This window comes from Petaurus breviceps, unplaced genomic scaffold (assembly GCF_028583685.1).
Source record: "Petaurus breviceps papuanus isolate PSGF00001 unplaced genomic scaffold, PetGlider_PUasm1.0 37, whole genome shotgun sequence".
NCBI lineage: Eukaryota > Metazoa > Chordata > Mammalia > Diprotodontia > Petauridae > Petaurus > Petaurus breviceps.
The window spans coordinates 85492032-85510977 of record NW_027186296.1 but is presented as its reverse complement, the minus strand read 5'-3'; the positions used below and the strand labels follow the sequence as shown (position 1 = coordinate 85510977).

Here is an 18946-nt window from a genome sequence, read left to right as displayed (position 1 = left end):
ATATATATATATATATGCTATAAGTATGTAGGAACTCAGCCTCCAATATAGATTTTCTAAACTGCAGGCAAAATAGCACCTCAGGTTATCAATAACAAAAGAACACAGATATTAATCCTTGAGTGAACGGTAGCTCATTAGTCACAGCTTCAGTAACGGCGACCTACATTCTAGCTGCCATCCGATCTGGGGCAAATCATATCATCTCATTATCTCAGTTTCTCCATGAACACGAAAAAGATGAAATCTATAATATGCTTCAAAATGTCTTGAGATCTAAAGATATTCTATAAATTCCAATGTTCCATTCAGAAGATATTATTCCAGATCCTAAAAAAGCGAGGCCAGGAGAAAATACATAAGAAGGGCATTTTTATAGTTAACATGTAATTTACAAATGTAATTCATTCAGCAAACATTTATTAATCATCGACTATAATGGTGTCACACCCAAATAGAAACAGGGACCACTAATCCTTACATAAGAACTCCTACAGGCCACATATTGACTTAGTTTTATATTTTAATATTATCTATGTTTTATTGTATTTTATTTTGTTAATTATTTCCTCATTACATTTTAGTCTGGTTCAGGCTCCATGTGGCCTGTGGGCCAGAGTTTGGTACCTCTGAGATATTACATGCAAAAAACATGTAGTATTATGTTTTTGTAATATAATATAATAATAATAACAATAAAATACAAATTGAAAAGTGAGGCAATCCCTGTTCTCAAAGAGCTTGAATTTTTTGAAAATATGGGACAGAATTTTCTATAATCACAGCTTCAGTACATAATAAAACATTTTAACAGCTAGGACACCTAAATCCTAGGTATCCTCTTTCTAAAGTTATTTTTCATTGACTTTTGTTCAATAAAGAAAATAACAAGTTTCATATCACTTTCTCCTTTGCCCTGGTGACTCAATTCTGTTTAAATAAGAATAAATTCAAATCTTGAACTTAAATTTAAGCAAATATTTATGAGCTTTAGAAAAAGTTTTAACATTCATATTATTTCATTTGAATGAAATAAAAGCTACACTTTCAGTTAGTACCAAAGCATCATTAGAATACATCCTAGAGAAATATTCGGTGAAAATGTGCTTTGAGCAAAATTTAAATTAATAAGCTTTGAAACACTGACAAGATGCTATGCTACAGTACTTTCCAAAGGTACACCTGAAACTCGGAAAGTTCACAACTTATTTGAGATCTTCCTTGAACAAAGTAAAGAAAGGATCTTAGAAACTGTTCATTGATCAACATTAAATGACATCTAGCTTCTTCGGTCTGTAATAACAAGATTTAAAATGAAATGAGGTAGGCTTAGAGTTTTAACAGAACCTGTGTTGTTTTTTTAATAGTAAATTAGTTTCTTGCTACTAATTGTCCTATCAGTAATGGAAAGACCTTTTAAAAAATCACTGAGTGCCATTCAAATGACCCTTCTTAATTCATAAACTTTGAAGCTCTCTTTCTTGTCTTTCGTTAATAGGTGTTATGCGGTGGATTAAGAATGTGTTTCAAATTGGTCTGTGGTGATACCAGTGCTTCTTGCTCCCATGTCTGTTTTCTGAAATTCTTGAAACTGAGTTAAATTGTGAGACCAAAGAAGTTTATATCTGAGCTTTCTTTAAAAAAAAATCACTTTATTCTGTATTTAACAAACATCAAAATAAAATGTAGCATTTCCATATGCACAGTAGAACAGAAAAAAAAGATGACTGCCTGAGAATCTGCAAGCCTCTATTACATATTGCTTGCTTTTTAAAAAGGTATATAAATTCACGCGTTATTTTCAAAGCTGTCTTGCCTGTCTTTGATTCCTTATGAATTTCCATCTGTTCTCTTCTGTGCATTTTCTTTTCAATGCTTCAATGACCCTCTTTTCTTCCTTTTTTTTCTGGGCAACATTACCACTACACCCCTGTTCCCAACAAAAATAGAAACAAAACCTTTGTAACAAAAGCACATATTTGCACAAAACAAATCTACGCACTGGCCATGTCCAAAAAGTCATGTTGGTTTCTGCATTTGAGTACATCACCTTTCTGTTAAGAGGTAGTTAGGGCAGCTCCAACAACAGGACTCTCAAGCCATGTTTGGTCTTTCTGGTTTCCTTCCAAAGTATGATGATTAGAGTTCTATTTTTCCACATTCCACCAAGGCAGTGGGAGAGGATTTTAGTTTTCTGCCACAAGTGCCCAGAGAAGATTCTTATGCTGCAAAAAAGTTTTCTTTTCTGTCTCATAATGTATTCTATGAGGTGAGATGTCCCAACTTCCCATGAATTCTTGTGACGTTGAGTTTAACACAATTTAAGTCACATAGAATAACAATTTGTAGAAAGGGAGCGTTGCAATCACCAAATCCAATTTTCTCATATTGGACATTAAGGAACTGAGGCTCAGAGACATTAAATTATTTGTCCAAGATCACCATACAGGTTTGATCACAGAAACAGAGTAGGGAGGGACCTTAGATGTTATAGATTCCAAAACCTTCACTTTACATTTGAGGAAACTGAGGCCCAAAAGATTATTGATTTACCCAAATTCACATAACTAGTAAGTAGCAGACACAAGATCAAAAGATCAGTCATTTGCTTCCAAATCCAGTGCTTTTTTATATTTTACCTAGCTGTTTTTAGGTCAAACAGGTGATAGATCTCAATGAACACAAATATCATATACACTTTTAAATATTTTTCTTTTTAAGATATATATATTTCAATTAACTTGAAACAACAAATAAATTGAAATAGAATGATTACATATGTATATATATATATATATATATATATATATATACACACATACACAAATACATATTTGTATCTAATGGTAGCCATCTCTAGGGCAGGGAGGGAAGAGAAGGAAATAAGGAAATCTATATGATAACTTTAAAAGGACTTGCAAGTTGTATGTAATAGATTTGTAGTTTCATATACAATCATTTTTATTATACTGTTATGGAAATGCATCTTTTATCTCATAAGTTAAAATAAAATTTAAAAATTTTAAATTATAAATCTGTGAATGATCTTGATTCATGTTTCAGCTATTTTAAACCTCCAAAATTGTATCTATAGAAGGGACAAAAGATGAAATAGTTTTCAGAAAATATTGCCCTGATAGCTAACTTATATACCTTTTGTCCTGACTCATGGAAAAACACTAATGCTAAGAAAATTCCTTTTTTTGTGTGACCAATTAGTTAACAGTTGATGGGAGCAATTATTTCCGACATGAATTTCAGTCTAAATTTTTTAAAGCTTTTCTTAATCATAAGTTTTGGGGATAGGTTAAATAATCTAATGAGAGAAAAGTGACAGAATGGCTAAGAAAATAAAACCCAACAATCTATTTTATACAAAAAAAAATAAATGAAGTTAACAGGTAAAGACACATATAGAATGGAAATGAAAACAAAATTTACTTCATATAAATTAATATAATAAAACAGGTATCATACTAGTAGTCAAAGAAAATACTAAAACTTACAATATTAAGGGAGTGAACAAGGAAACTATATTATGTTGAAAGAAACCATAAAAAGTAATAAATATAAATACTAACCATGTGTATTAAATGTTATAGTAATAAATTGATAAAGGAAAAGTTAGCTCAATTTTTAAAGTATACAGAGAATAATATAATAATAAGAGATGTTAATGTTCCTCTTCTCAGAGTTGAAGAAATCTAACAAAAAATACTGAACAAAAAAATATAGAACTGAAAAAACCTGGATAACTTATATCAAAAATACTTATGGCATCATTCAAATATGAATGATAAAATGCTTATGGGGAAAAATTTATAGACAGTTTCCTGGATAAAAGTCTCATATCTCAAATATATAGAGAACTTTATTAAATTTATAAAAACATGAGGCATTCCCCAATTGATAAATTGTCAAAGGATATGAACAGGCAGTTTTTGTATGAAGAAATCAAAGCTATATATATGAAAATGCTCTAAATTATCATTGATTACAGAAATAAAAATTAGAACAACTTTGAGATGTCATCTCACACCTATCAGACTGGTTAAAAAGATAGAAGGGGAAAATAACAAATGTTGGAGATGATGTGGGAAAATCGGGAGACTGTGGAACAACTGGTGGCACTGTGAATTGATCCAACCATTTTGGAGAACAATCTGGAATTATGTCCAAAGAGTTACAAAACTCATTGACTCAACAATATCACTATTAGGTCTGTTTCCCAACATAATGAGAGAAGAAGGAAAAGAACTTATATGTTCTAAAATATTTATAGCAGCTCTCTTGTGGTGGCAAAGAAGTGAAAATTGAGGGGACGCCCACCTGGAGAATGGCTAAAGAAGTTGTGGTATATGATTATGATGGAATACTACTGTGCTGTAAGAAATGATGAGTAGGTTGATTTTAGAAAAACATAGAAAGACTTGCATGAAATAATGAAGAGTGAAACCAGCAGAACCAAGAGAACATTGTATACAGTAACAGCAATATTGTCCAAAGGATAATTGTGAACAACTAAGCTATTCTGAATATTATAAATATTCTAATCAATTACAAAAGACCAATGAAGGAAGATGCTATCTACCTCCAGAGAAAGACTTGATAAATAGAAGTGTGCATAGTAATGATTTTACATATATATGTGTATATATATATATATATATATATATATATATATATATATATTTGTGCCAAATGGTGGCCTTCTCTAGTGCAGTATGGGGAGGAAGAGAGGGAAACAGTTCAGAAACTCAAAATGTAACAGAAATAAAATTAAATCTAAAACTAAATAATATGTTTATTTTTCAGGATCAAATGGTATTTTTATAAATATATACCATAAAAACTATAAACAAATATGAAAAGCTAAAATACCAAAGTTATCCTTACAGACCATAATGCAATAAAATATAATAATTAATAAAGGTAATGCAACAAAGAAATGCAGCCCTAAGTGGAGACTTAATAATTACATATTAATAATAATAATAATAATAATCACATCTTAAATAAAGAATAGATAATGAGACAACATACCAAAATTTCTGGGACACAGGTAAAGTAGTCCTCAGGGCAAAATTTTCATCTCTGAGAATATTTATTAACAAAAACAAAAGAGGATTAATGAACTGAATATACAATTTTAAAATAGGAATTCAACAAATAATGTTTCCAATTCGAGAGCTGACTCTAGAATTACGTAAAAATGGAAATATTATCACCACGACTTACACTCAAACAGTGCCTTATGCTTTTTCAGAGGTGAACAAATGGCTGTAACTTACAGACTTCAATGCCAACTGAATCTACACAGCTTCAACATTAAACAAAATGAAGATTAACTATTATATGTGGGCTTAAGGACAAGTGGAACAATGCATGTTCCTGTCTATTAACCTTCATTTTATGATATGCTTCATGTAGAACAATGCCGTGAATTTCTAGCAAATCTGTAAACAAAATTGCCATATATAATATAAATATAATTCTCCTCTTCATTTTTTTTAAATTGATGAATATATTTTGAGGTAGTAGTTTGAAAATCTATGCAAAAACTGTAATTTTATCTTAGTTCATTCTATTAAGCAAACCTAATTCACTCTTCTAGAAGGAAATTATATAGAATTAAACAATAAAAATAAATATTTGGTATGTCAATTCACATTGAGTTGCATGACCTGAAAGTCTAAAAGAAATGAAAAGGCTATTACAAAACTCAGATCTAGAAGTTTCCTTTATTTCTCAAAGGAACAATTAAGCAAACACATTTCTTATTCAGAAAAATGGACATTCTTTTTCAAACCCTGGTTCTGGTGCACACATTAAACATCTGGAAGAATGTGAAATAAAGTCATATTGGAGTCTTAACTGACAAATGTGTCTACTAGTTTTATTTTCTCCAGTTCAATTATTACATAGAGGTCTAATTTCAGTCTCATATATTGTAGCTGTGGCTTTCTTTAAAGATGCATAAATCATCAACTACTGTAAATCAAATTTATGCTTCTTATCATATTACTCAGCACAGCTATTCAGCAATAAATATTTCATATGTAATTTAAATCACATACCACTAATGTGGTTTCACATGGCAAACCATTTAACCCTTTGTCTTTAAGCAAGATTTACATTTAGTTTAATCAAAATTATAAATCTGTGAATAGTCCTGATTAATGTTTATAGCTATTTCAGACCTCTAAAAATGGAATGTATAGAACCTTGTGCTATTGAAGAGAAACAATTTGTGACCCTGAAGCTTTTGACTTAAAAGTTTGGAAAGCTTATCTACTCAACAATTAAATATGACAGTCCTATGAGATTTCCCTTCCCTGTTTGGCTAATAACTTTACTGTCTCTTTATTTTAGTTTACAGTACTAGACCTAGAATGGTAAAAGAAAGAAAATATTTAGCTAATCCTATATGGAACACGATTCGATGTTCTGTCTTATAATACCAAACGTATTCAAACAAATATTCCAGGTAGCTTGAGCATCAACTTTATTTGATTTTACTGTCTCCTCATCAATAAAGCCAGTAAAATAAGGTCCCTCATCAGTAAAAGGAAGGTATTAGACTAGATCAGGGGTGTCAAAACTCAAATAGAAAGGGATCCCTGTAAACCACATGTTGACTCAGAAAATCACATATTAACATTATCTACGTTGCACTATATTTTTATGTCTTCTGTTAAACATTTCCAGTTGCATTTTAATCTGGGTCAGGAGGCTCTGGGGACTTTTGCTGGCCATATGACAGCAAGTGTGACACTTCTGGGCTGGATGAACTTTCAACTCAGAAATTTTATTAAATTTTTTTAATGATGTGTTTCAAAATGTATCTGTTTGGCACCATTGTGGCAGACCTAGGATAGGTGTTGCTGAGAAGCAGAAATCAGCTGCATAGAAGGAAAAATTTCCTAACTATTAGTTAAATAAAAATGGGATAAGCTATCTTACAAGGAGTGGGGGGTCCCTTCCATCAAGTAAAAGCTGACTGAGCATCTGTTGGGCATTTTTAAAGAGGACTCTTGTTCAGGTATGGGCTGGAATAGACTCTGGGGTTCTTTCCGACTCTGACATTTTGTAAAAAGAATAAATGAAGAAGCAAACAACATTTGAGTGAGTTCTCTGTTTTCACTTGGAACTCTTTTTTAAAATCTATGAATTGCAATAATAACTAAATCACAGGATTTAGAGCTGAAAGGGATCTTAGAGATCACCTCAACAATGTCTCTCATCTTACAGATGGGAACCCTGAGACCCAGAGAAGTAAGCACCTTCGTTAGATTGTAAGCTCCTTGCGGGCAGAAATTGTTTTTTGCATTTTTTTCTATCCCCAACACTTAGCACAGTGCCTGAGACATAGTAGGTGCTTAATAAATATTTAATGAATTATTGAAGCGACCTCATGGTAGGTCAGGATCTGAACAATTAGGCATGTTCAGTACTTTGTAGTTTACTGGGTGCTTTCAGATTCATTCTCTTATTTGATCTTCACAACCACAAGAAGTTTATAAGGACAGATGGACATCATAACCACTTTGAGGAAGAAACAGGCTCAATGAGACGTGGCTGGTACAGGATCACCTAGCTACCAAATGTGAATACAACAGATGGTAGACACAAAAGCCTGTCTCATTCCTCAGGCCAATGAATGACCCACACTATATATACAGAATTTTCTAATAAAGTATTTACCTTTTTAAATTGCCCATAAGTGTGTGTAGTTCTTAATCTCTCATCATATTGCTACATAAAAATATTACCATATTTTGAAAACAAACAAGAACTCCAAATAAAATGAGAATTAAAAAACCTAATTTTCCAACATGTGAGTTTTTATTGCTATAGCAATATATGTAAAATGGAGTTGGTGGCTTTGAAAATATGCTTCTCCTCTGGCATTTCCCTCAATTATTTATTGTATAAACTGATATATGCTGTGAGGATGCCTATGACCAGCCCTTTATTTTCATTTTTTCCATTTATATAATTTCTTCTCCAGGAAATAAAAATCAGCAGCAACTGAAATCTTCTCTTCCATGAGTCCTGATGACACAATGGTTAGTGATACCTTGGTTTATGACTTCCCCCCCCCCCATCACAGTAGATTACTTGAAGTTTGCTAACCAAAATAGCAAAGACAAATAAATTACACATTCTCTTATCTAGGTGGCTAAATACCGAAGCTATCTGCCTTATTTGCCTGTGACATGTCAAGGATAGAGATGGTGCTGTCAACAGATGGGTGGGGGTGGGAGTGAGGGGGAAAATGGAAAATAGAAAGAAAGAAAAAAAAAACAGTAGAAGTGTCTTTGGCTACAGCTCTTAACCTGACAAAAGGCAGGGCTTGTCATTGGTCTCAGTGTCAAAAATAGATCACCCACTTAGAAAAGAGCAGCACACTTTTCCACACTTATCTCATAGGCAGTCAGTTGTTACGTGAAGTGCATTAAGCACTTGATATAATGGAATCCACAGTCAGTGTAACTCATTTGAAAATAGCTTCTTCTCTCTAACATGCCCTTGGAAGATCAGGATTGCCAAGGACAATCAGACCCATGAGGTCATGTATGTATGATAGTAGATTTTCATGTTTATCCACAATAATGAAGAGAGCATAAATGGTATGTATATGCTAAAATTCGTCAATCCCTATCATTACCAGACACAAATATATTTTAAAAGAAGATAGTGAAGAAAGAAATGGAAGATTTGGAACCAGAAAACTTTAAAGCAGGAAAAAAACCTAAAGATCAACCATTCAAATGAAGTAAAAAAATAAAATAAAAGTAAGAAAAGAGGGCAGCTAGGGTGGTGCAGTGAGTGGAGCACTGGCCCTAGAGTCAGGAGGACCTGAGTTCAAATCTAGCCTCCCACACTTGACACTTACCAGCTATGTGACCTTGGGCAAGTCACTCAACCCCAATTACCCTGCCTTCCCCCCCCCCATCCGAAAAAAAAAAAGGAAAGAGAAATGACTGACCCACACATGCAGTGACAAAGCCAAATTTAGGACACAGAATTCTTACATAGAAGTCTTTAAACTGATAAATAAAACTAGATACTCTCAAAACTTTTTAAATTTACAAATAAACAAGGTGGAATATGTGATGCGAAATAATTTTATATGAGAACTATAGGCTCACATACTGGAGAACTGTGCTAGGTATATATATATAGATAGATAGATATAGATAGATAGATATAGATAGATAGATAGATATAGAATAGTGCTAGGTACTATCCATGGATAGTGGCTCATCTTCTCTGGTTGAGGCCAAGCCTTCTCTTTGTTAGAAGAAAATTCCATTGAGATACTGGCATAGGAGTGGGTCAGTGATTGACAGGGATGTAGCTCCTCTATGCAGACAACTTACAAATCCCTTTCTCTCGTTCTGACCTCTCCTCTGAGCTACAAATCTGCACAAATACCAGACTTGGGGGTTGGGGACAAAAAAAATTCCATGTGAAAAAGACTTGGGAGACTGAGGTATCATTTCACACCCTGCAAATTGGCAAAGATGACAAAAGAAGGGAACAGTTAATGCTAGAGGGATTATGGAAAGATAGGCACACTAATTGTTGGTCAAGCTGTGAATCAGTACAATTAGAACAATTTGGAATTAAGTAAATAAAGTTGTTAAAATGTCCATATTTTTAACCTAGAAATTCCACTACTGGACTTTTGCCCCAATTAGATTATTAATAAGAAGAAACTTCTCACATACAGCAAAATATCTGTGATTTTTAAAAATTAAATTATATATTTATTTTTAGTTTTCAACATTCACTTCCATAAGATTTTGAGTTTGAAATTTTTTCCCCATCCCTCTCTCCTCCCCCTACCCCAAGATGGTATGTAATTTAATATAGGCTCTACATATACTGTGATTTTTTAAAATTGGAAGTGAAATAAATGCCCATCAACTATGGAATAAACAAATTGTGGTAATGATAGAATAGTACCGTGCTTTAAGAAATGACAAATATGAAAACTACAGAGGAGTTTGAAAAAAAATTTAAATGATTAGATGCAGAATGAAGTAAGCAAAGCCAAAAAAATACATAGTATCTATGACAATGTAAATGGGGGGAAAAACAGACACAAAGCTATCGAAAATAAATACTGCAAAGAACAAGAATGTCCCCAAGGAATAGATGAAAGAATACATGGTATATATGCTAAAATTCTTCAACCTCCATCATTACCAGATACAAGTATATTTTAAAAGAGGATAGTGAAGGAAGAAATGGAAGATTTGGAATCAGAGAACTTTAAAGTAGAGGGAAAAAACCCTTAATGATCATTCATTCAAATGAAGTCCTTAAAACTAAGGAAAAAAAAGTGACTGGCCCACACATGTGATGACAAAGCCAAATCTAGGATACAGAGTTCTTATGTAGAAGTCTTTAAACTGATAAATAAAACTAGACACTCCCAAAATTTTTTAAATTTTGTATCGTATTTTAAATATTTAAAAGGGTAGATCCTTTAAAGGGGTAGGAGAGCCACAGTTGTAGTAAACTTGCATATATTTCCAGACTAATTTTGATGAGCTGATCAACTATGCTGCTTTTTCTCTTCTTTTTATTTTTTTCTTTAAAATTGTATGGGGTAGGTGGCACAATGAATAGAGCACCGGCCCTGGAGTCAGGAGGACCTGAGTTCAAATCCAGTCTCAGACACAACACTCACCAGCTGTGTGACCTTGGGCAAGTCACTTAACCCCAACTGCCTTGCCTTCCCCCTCCAAAAAAAAAAAAGGCAAAAAAAATTGTATGGGATAGCTCTCTGGGAGAGGGCAGAGAAGGGATACTGGGAGAAATTTTGGTGATATAAAAAAATAATAATAAAAATCTGTGATTTTTTTTAAAAGAAAAAAGATGTGGGCATTTTTAGTAGCTTGCAAGCTCAATATGAATCAATAGTGTACTAAGGGTGCATAGTGTTCAGAACAAGGTAAGCTGTAGTGCTACTATACTCTGCTGTGGTCAGACCACATCTGTTGTAATATCTTAATTTCTGGATATCATATTTTAGGAATAACACTTACAAGGCCTGACTATATTTGTTATTTACTTTGAACACATATGATCATGGCACATGTTGTCTCCCCTCATAGAATGTAAGCTCTCTGAAGGCAGCATCTATTACATTTGTATTTTATTAACCCACATGTCTATCAGTTCCTGAATACAGTAGATAGTTAATAAATGCTTGCTGATTCACTGACAAGCTGAAAGGCATACAGAGAAAGACAACCAAAAAGGTGAATAAACTTGAAACCTCACCATACTGGGAATATTTTAAGGATCTGTGGATATTAGCCTGCAGAATAGGCAATGCTGACATCATTTTTTTAAAGACTCAGTTTTACTGATATGTTTTGTCTTCATTATTATAAACATTTACATATTACTTCTGCTTTGTGAACATGTCTTGTAACAAATTAAAATAGTTACATAAAACTAATAATATGACCTCAACTAAAAGTTTATGCAGAATTTCACATCTATTGACCTCCTGCCTCCCTATTTTTTTAATTGACAAAAATTTATTTTCTCTCCCTCATACTTCCCATTCTATTGGGGAAAAAAGATGGGGAAAAAAGCAAATTTCTTCCAACAAACATGCATAGTCAAACAAAACAAATTCTCCCCATGTGCTATACACAAATATGTGTCATATAAATTATAACTCGTATATGTCATATATATATGCCTGTATATTCATTCCACATCCTAAGTCCATAGTTTCTCTGTAATGGGTAGCATATTTCATCATTGGTCTTACAAAGTGCTAGGTTTGGAATTAGAGGTCTTGGATTTGAATTCTATCTTTGTTACTTAAAACTTGTGTGACTTTGGTCAAATTCCTTTGCTCATCTGGGCCAGGATACTTGCAAACATCAGGATTGTTCTGACAGAAATGTGCCATATCACATGCCATGTCATACCATGTATATGTCACATCAATGTGTCATAGCACACCATGTATGTGGTGAACCATGTCCATCCACACTAATATGCTATGTCATGTGTGTTCTGTGCCATGCTGTACACTGGCATGCCATTCCACGGTGCCATTCTACATTCATGTGTCACGCTACATCATACATGTATTACACCATGTTACATTATCACGCCGTCTCAATGTTGTGCCATACTGTTCCAACCATATCCCATGTGCCATGCCATGTTGTACCACATCACACATATGTCACACCATATTTCACAAACTGCTTTTTTCTTTCTGTAAGGTAATCTGTAGTATTCTCATGACAATAGCATTTGTGCTTCTTCCTCTATTAATTTATATCCAAATGTTGTCTAGTATGTATCCTCCATCTCAGTTACCCTGTGCAAGGTATCCTTTGTGTGTTACTTCACTTATGTGTCCTGGTTTCCTTTGTTCCCTATGTGTATGTCCCTCCACACATGATCCCTATCAATATCTACTATTTCCACGTATGATGTATGTATTTGTGGGAGAATATGCACCATATTTATGGAAGAAATATTCAATTGTTAAATTTTGTTACTGTATTTCATTTGCATTGAAATAACAGTTTTCTCCAACTGAGGATCAAATACATCAATGGGGGCTCACAAATAATAATTCTGAGTGGATTCAGATCTGCAGAGTATCTTGAACCTGGGATAGCTATTCTGGAGTTCATATAAGAATGGGAAAAGGTTCAGGTGGTATGGGAATATAAACATGCAAATATACATGTACATAAATATATGTATATGTGTGTGCTATATACATATCTATATGTATACACACATACCTTCAAACACTGTGTGAATAATTTTCCTAAAGTGGACACCAAATATTGTCCTTAATCAATTTATACAACTTCATTATTCTTCCCAGGGCTCCATAAATTTCTTTTGAATAATATCAATAATTCACAGTTTCTAAGGTTCATAAAGTGCTGTCTTCATTACAAGCCTAGAAAGTGGGGAAGTTTCATTATCATTTTACAGGCGAGGGCACTAAAGTTCAGAGAGGCTTAGTGACTGCTTGAGGTCATACAGCTTGTCAGAGTCAGAATTTTAATTTGATCCAAGGTCTCAACTCCAATTCCAGCATTACATCTACTACATTACAATGCTACTCTTAAGAAGTCTTTATTATCTAAGAGAGTTCCCAAAAGACCCAGCCAAATTTTTAGCTTTTAAGAAAACAAGAAAGAGAAGGAAAAATTCTAAGATAAAAAAGCAATACTTTGCCGAACCTTAAATGGAGAATCAAATTAAGATATTCATTAGTCTCTAAGTATCCTTTGAAAAGGCTTTAAAAGGTTGGAGTGAAGGGTGGGAAGGTTTTGAACAGCATGGAAAGAACACTAATCTTTGTAGCCAGAAGATCTAGGTTCATTCAGTTAATCAATCTATAAGCATTTATTAAGAAATTACTATGTGCCAATCATAGTGCTATGTGCAGGAAATAAAAATACAAGCTAAAATAAAGATAGATTCTGCCCTCTAGGAGCTTACATTCTAACATAAAAAGACAATACATAAAATGAAACTGATGAAAGTAGGTTGGGGTGGGGCTGAAAAGGCTGAAGATATCTTCCAGGATGAGAAGTTTTCTGGAGCACAATGAAGGAAGGAGTGAAATCTGGTGAGAAATGGAGAACTGAAGTCCTGGTTTCACTATTTACTAAGTTGTATAACCTCAGAAGCACTCCTTCCACTCTCTAGATCTCAGTTCCATCATCTGTCAAATGAGTAGTTTGGCTAAATGATCTCTTAAGGCCACCTTCATTGCTAACATTCTATAATTCCTTAATTATAGGGTAATAGAAGGTCCCTGCCTATTTTGTTTCCCTTTCCTTAGAGTATAAACAGAAAGCAGAACTCAGATCCAAGCTAGAAGATGTATGGTAGGGGCTGTGAGAAGCCCAAGAAACTGCCTAGTAGGACTGCCCACCCATACCAGTGATACTGGCTGACACCATGCCTAAGAGGGAAGTGATCTTCCACAGCCTGGAATCAGCCTCTTCTGCCTCCCCCACTCTTGATCAGTTTCCTTTTATGTGCTGTCTTCTATTAGAATGTAAGCTGCTTGAGATAGAGGCATGTTCTTTCTTTTTGTTTGTATGTGTATTTCCAGCACTTAGCAAGTCTTTTCTTTTCCTTTAAAATTTTTTAAAAATTATTCTGCACTTGACAAACACCAGCAGAAAAGACCATTTCCATATACAAAGAACGGGGTGAAAAGATTATTGTACAAGAAACTAGGGATCTTCGTTACATAGAGCTTGTTTCTTAAACCATATAATGTTTACAATTTTTTTTCAAGTAATTGTAGTAATAAAACTTGAACTCACAAATCAGGAAACAAGAAATGTATTTCAGTATTATTCAGATATTATATCCAAGGCTCCACTGTGACCTGGTTTCTAGCACTTGTCCAGTCTGGTTTACTTTACTCCAGACCCAATGATTCTCCTCTAGACTTACCTGCCTTAATTTAAGAGATCTTTCTAAAAGTTCTTAAGTTGTAAACAAAAATGTAAAAACTATATATACAGTCTGTTTGCCTTATCTGCCACTCAGACACACAGAAAACATTAAACTTTAAATGCAGGGAGAAATTAAAGTTTCTTCTATTTCAAAAAGCACTCTTTTTATGCTTCAAGTTAAAAGCAGAGCAGATGGCTTATTCCATTTAAGTCTTCTGGTCTTCTACTTGTAAGAGCCCACTACAAAAAAAATCAAATTTTTTCTTTTATCTGGGAATGTTTATATAAGAGGAATGAAACTTGTGTTAATATAGAATATCCAAACAGATCTTCTCCTCCCTCTTTAAATAAAACATTTAAGACAATTCTAACAGTCAAATTAATGCTGTCATTCTATAAAGGGGAAATGCTCTAAGAAGCAGGAAGCAAAAACTACACGAGTCACACTATCATAATACCTAGAAGCTGCCCTCTAACATTAAAGTAGTGAATACCCTCTTCATACTCCTTCAGACCCACATTAACTGAATTGGTCTCTAACACAGAAGATTCCAGATAATTTAGCCATTTGCATTTGAGAATTTGGGTTTTACTCAACCCCTGGATTGAACAGAGATGATCAAGCTTTCTGAAGAAAATAAGGGTAGGCACCCATACCTACTGGATATGAGGCCACCAGGTGGCACTAAGCAGACTATGAAATTAAGAAGAGAGTGGACAATTGGAAGAGCTCAAACAAACCAGGAAGGAGTGAGGATTGGCTGCTGCTTCAAATACTGCAATTAACTCATTAGTCCTGAATTCAATCTGAGATTTATTAGGAGATAGCAGCAGCCTAGGTCCAGCAGCAAGCTCTGTTTCTGGCTCTAACCTTCACTGGTTTTTCTTAAAGGGGCTTAAGAACAGCTGTGTAAACAATTCCAAACGCCAATGACCAAGAGTGTTTTAGTTCCAGTGGTTTGAAGGCAGCCAAGGTTAGTGGGTGTGGGATTCCTAACCTCAAGTAATACTGCATATTTTTTAAATCTATTAACTCCTTTGGGGGCTATGCTTAAATTGGGGAAATTAAACAAGAAGAAATAGCATCTAAACCTCTCCCCTGTCATTCTCCTAAGCATAAAACTACCCCCAAAAGGCATGAAGTCGTGCAATATCCTATTGAAAATGCTTCCATGAAACACTGTATGCACTTTCATATCTGACTAATTTGCTGGTTAGTTTCCTTGAATTTGGTTTTTTTACTCCTTTTTTAGTTCTTTATTACAAGGGATGGCTCCCTGGGTAGAGAAGGAAGAGAAGGAATATATTTGTAAATGAAAGTTATACAAGAACAAAAGATATCAACAATTTGAAAAAAAAATAAAATGTTTCCATGGGCAAGTCGTTCATAATTCTACAAGACTATTCAAATAGAATGAGGAAAGTTAGAGAGAAGAGAGACAGTGCCCTAAAAGATGCCTGTAATTTTTCACTGGTATCAGAGAAAACAGAGAAAGAATGATCTTAAGGTAGGATAGAATAGTGTTCCCTGAAGAAAACAAACAGGTGATGAGTGATGTACTAATCATCAGAATCCTTTAAGAGTCAGACCATATGACAACTCTTATACAAAACCTCCTCAGATTTCACCCAGATAGCCGTCTATTGAGCTCATATAGCAATGTATCCATCCTTCTTGTGCAGTGATCCCACTAGTCTGTATTTTAATTATAAGACTGTAATCTCCTAAAGAACAGGTACTATTCACTGATGTAAACTTCTCTAGTTCCACGTCTACTCCCTAGCACTGACAACAGTGCCTCTCACTACCAGAATGTGCTAAATATTAGTTAGATGACTTATTATTGAAAGCAAAGGTGTGCTGTGCACTGAACCTTAGTATCTCAATTTGCCAACATGGTATTATTATCTTGTCTCTTTGAAATATGTACTCAACAGAGCAGACGGACTTCATGATAACCTGGAGAGACTTATATAAACTGATGCTGAGCAAGAAGAGCAGAACCAGGAGAAATCTGTACACAATCACAGACACAGAGTATGTGTGATGACTAACTTCAATAGACTGGGCTCCTCTCAGCAATGTCAGGTTATAAGACAACTCCAAAAAAACTCATGATCAAAAGAGATATCCATATCCAGAGTAAGAGATGCAGAGTCTGAATGCAGATTGAAACAAACTACTTGCTGTGTTTCTTTTTCTTGGTTTTTTTTTTTGTTTCCTCTTTCCCACTGATCATTCCATCAGTTACAATCCGTCTTTACAACCTAATGATTTAATGTGAAGATATCTGTAGATCCTATATTCAAGTGCATGCCGCCATAATGCAGAGGGGGGAGTAGAGGGAGAGAAAATTTGAAACTCAAGGGACTGTGAAACTGAATGTTATAAACTAAAAGTAAATAAACCAATTTTTTAAAAAAATTGAGAAACATAAATAAAAATAAAAAAATAAATATGTACTCAACATAGGCAAAGTTCTTTCCAATACCATCCAAAAAGAGTTACAAAAATGCAGGTGTGTCTATTGTTGTTGTTCAGTCGTTTCAGACTCTTTGTGACCCCATTGGGGTTTTTTTTGACAAGAACACGAGTCGCTTGCCATTTCTTTCTCCAGCTCATTTTACAGATAGGGAACTGAGGCAAACAGGGTGAACTGACTCGGCCAAGGTCACACAGCTAGTAAGTATCTGAGGCTACATTTGAACTCAGAAAGATGAATTTCCATAACTTCAGGCCCAGCACTCTATCCACTGTGCCACTTAGTTGCCTACAAATGCGATCTGTGGATAGACTTAATTTCTCATGTCTTGGACTACTATGTCTTCAACTGATAGAATCCCAGTTATGTGGGGGACTGATCTATACTACACTTTACAGAAATCTTATGGTCCACACCCTGACTAGGTTTGGTATTTGTTTAAGCTAAAAGAATCTTGCAGAGAGAATGGCACAGGGCAGAAAAGATGGTGGTATTAAAAAGAGAAGTCAGGGGATGGGCCCAGGCATAGCATCCTGTATCCCATGTGATGGTTATGAGAGCTATGGCAAGAGGCTTAAGTGTCAGTCTTGCTCCTGAGAAATCAATGTTCATTAACCTGCTGTACTAAGAGAAGCAAGAAGGGATTAAAACAAGCAGCTACAGACTGATTTTCAACACCAGTGTTGGGAATGGTCTAAATATATCCCTCTTCTGCTGTATTGGGGAAAATGGGGGATTCATTGGAGGGATGATTAGCACTCCCATGGAGACATTTGGCTGTGGCAGCCATTCAGTATGAGTGCAGAGACTACACTGATCAATTCAATTCTTTGTTATTTACCTTGCTATCCTGTTTCATTAAATGCCTTTTGTTCTGAATTCATGTGTTATCTTTCTTGTATAGTCTGACATATCACTACATTGACAGGGGTTCAGAACTGTGTATTTGGAAAAATCACGACCCCCCAAAATACTCCAAATGTCATATCACCAAGTGGCATATTCTCTTAGTTCTTTCTAGTCATCTTTATCATTCCTTTACTAAAGTACTACTCCGATGCTTCATCATGGTATAGGAGTGATTGTGGGTTCTCAAAGATTGTACCAATGGGACATAAGCTTTGTTAGGTCCTACCAACTACAAAGGCCCAGTGACAGGCTTTGTGTCTGGGGACTACCCTAGCTAAGTTCAGAGACTCATTGTCTGAAGGTTGGCCATGAAGTGGTGAATTTTTCTGGTCACAGAAACTTATGAAGACTGTATATGCTGACATAGAGAGGTTGTGATTTGCATTGGTGGAAAGAGTATCCACATTGGTGAAATACTGGATCTTTTTTTTTTTAAAGAAATTGGGGTTAAATAACTTGCTCAAGGTTACACAGCCAGTTATTTCTGGGTGTGGTGCTAAGTATCTGAGCCTGGATTTGATCCCAGGTCATCCCTACTCTGGGGCCAGTGCTCTTACTCACTGCACCACCTGGCTGCACCTCATACTGGATCTTTTGTAGTTCTTTTTAAGTATTAATAAGTCATATGCATTATTATACTTCCTAACACCTTCCTCAGTCTAGTGTGGCTGTGCACAAAGAAACAACAAAGGTATGTGGAAGTAGAGAAGAGAGACAGGAGAAAGAGAAGAGGGGAAGGTGATAAACAGAAGGCAGGACGACAGAGTGTGGAGAGAGAGCATGGAAGGAGGAACATGAGGGAGAGAAAAGGAAAGAGATGATCAAGTGTTAGCTTCTTGAGGGCAGGAAGCATTTTGGTGTTACTACTCAACACAGTGTCTTACACATAAAAGGTGTCCAATGTCATGTCAAACTGAGTCTCAATAGGAGCCGAGAAACAAATAATGAATGAAAAGACACACACAGAGACACAGGCAAAAGTGAGTGACAGAGTCAGAGAGACCGCAGGCACAGAATGAAAGAACAGCAAAAAGAGGGCAGATAGATGGAGAAAGGCAGACAGGC

The 18946-nt window shown here is 34.8% G+C and overlaps 1 protein-coding gene across 1 annotated transcript in view; it reads right to left on the bottom strand.

Moving 5' to 3' along the window:
• RBM20 (RNA binding motif protein 20) overlaps positions 1-18946 on the bottom strand; it is a 251069-nt gene that overhangs the window by 174498 nt on the left and 57625 nt on the right. The gene's annotated exons all lie outside the window — the stretch shown is intronic.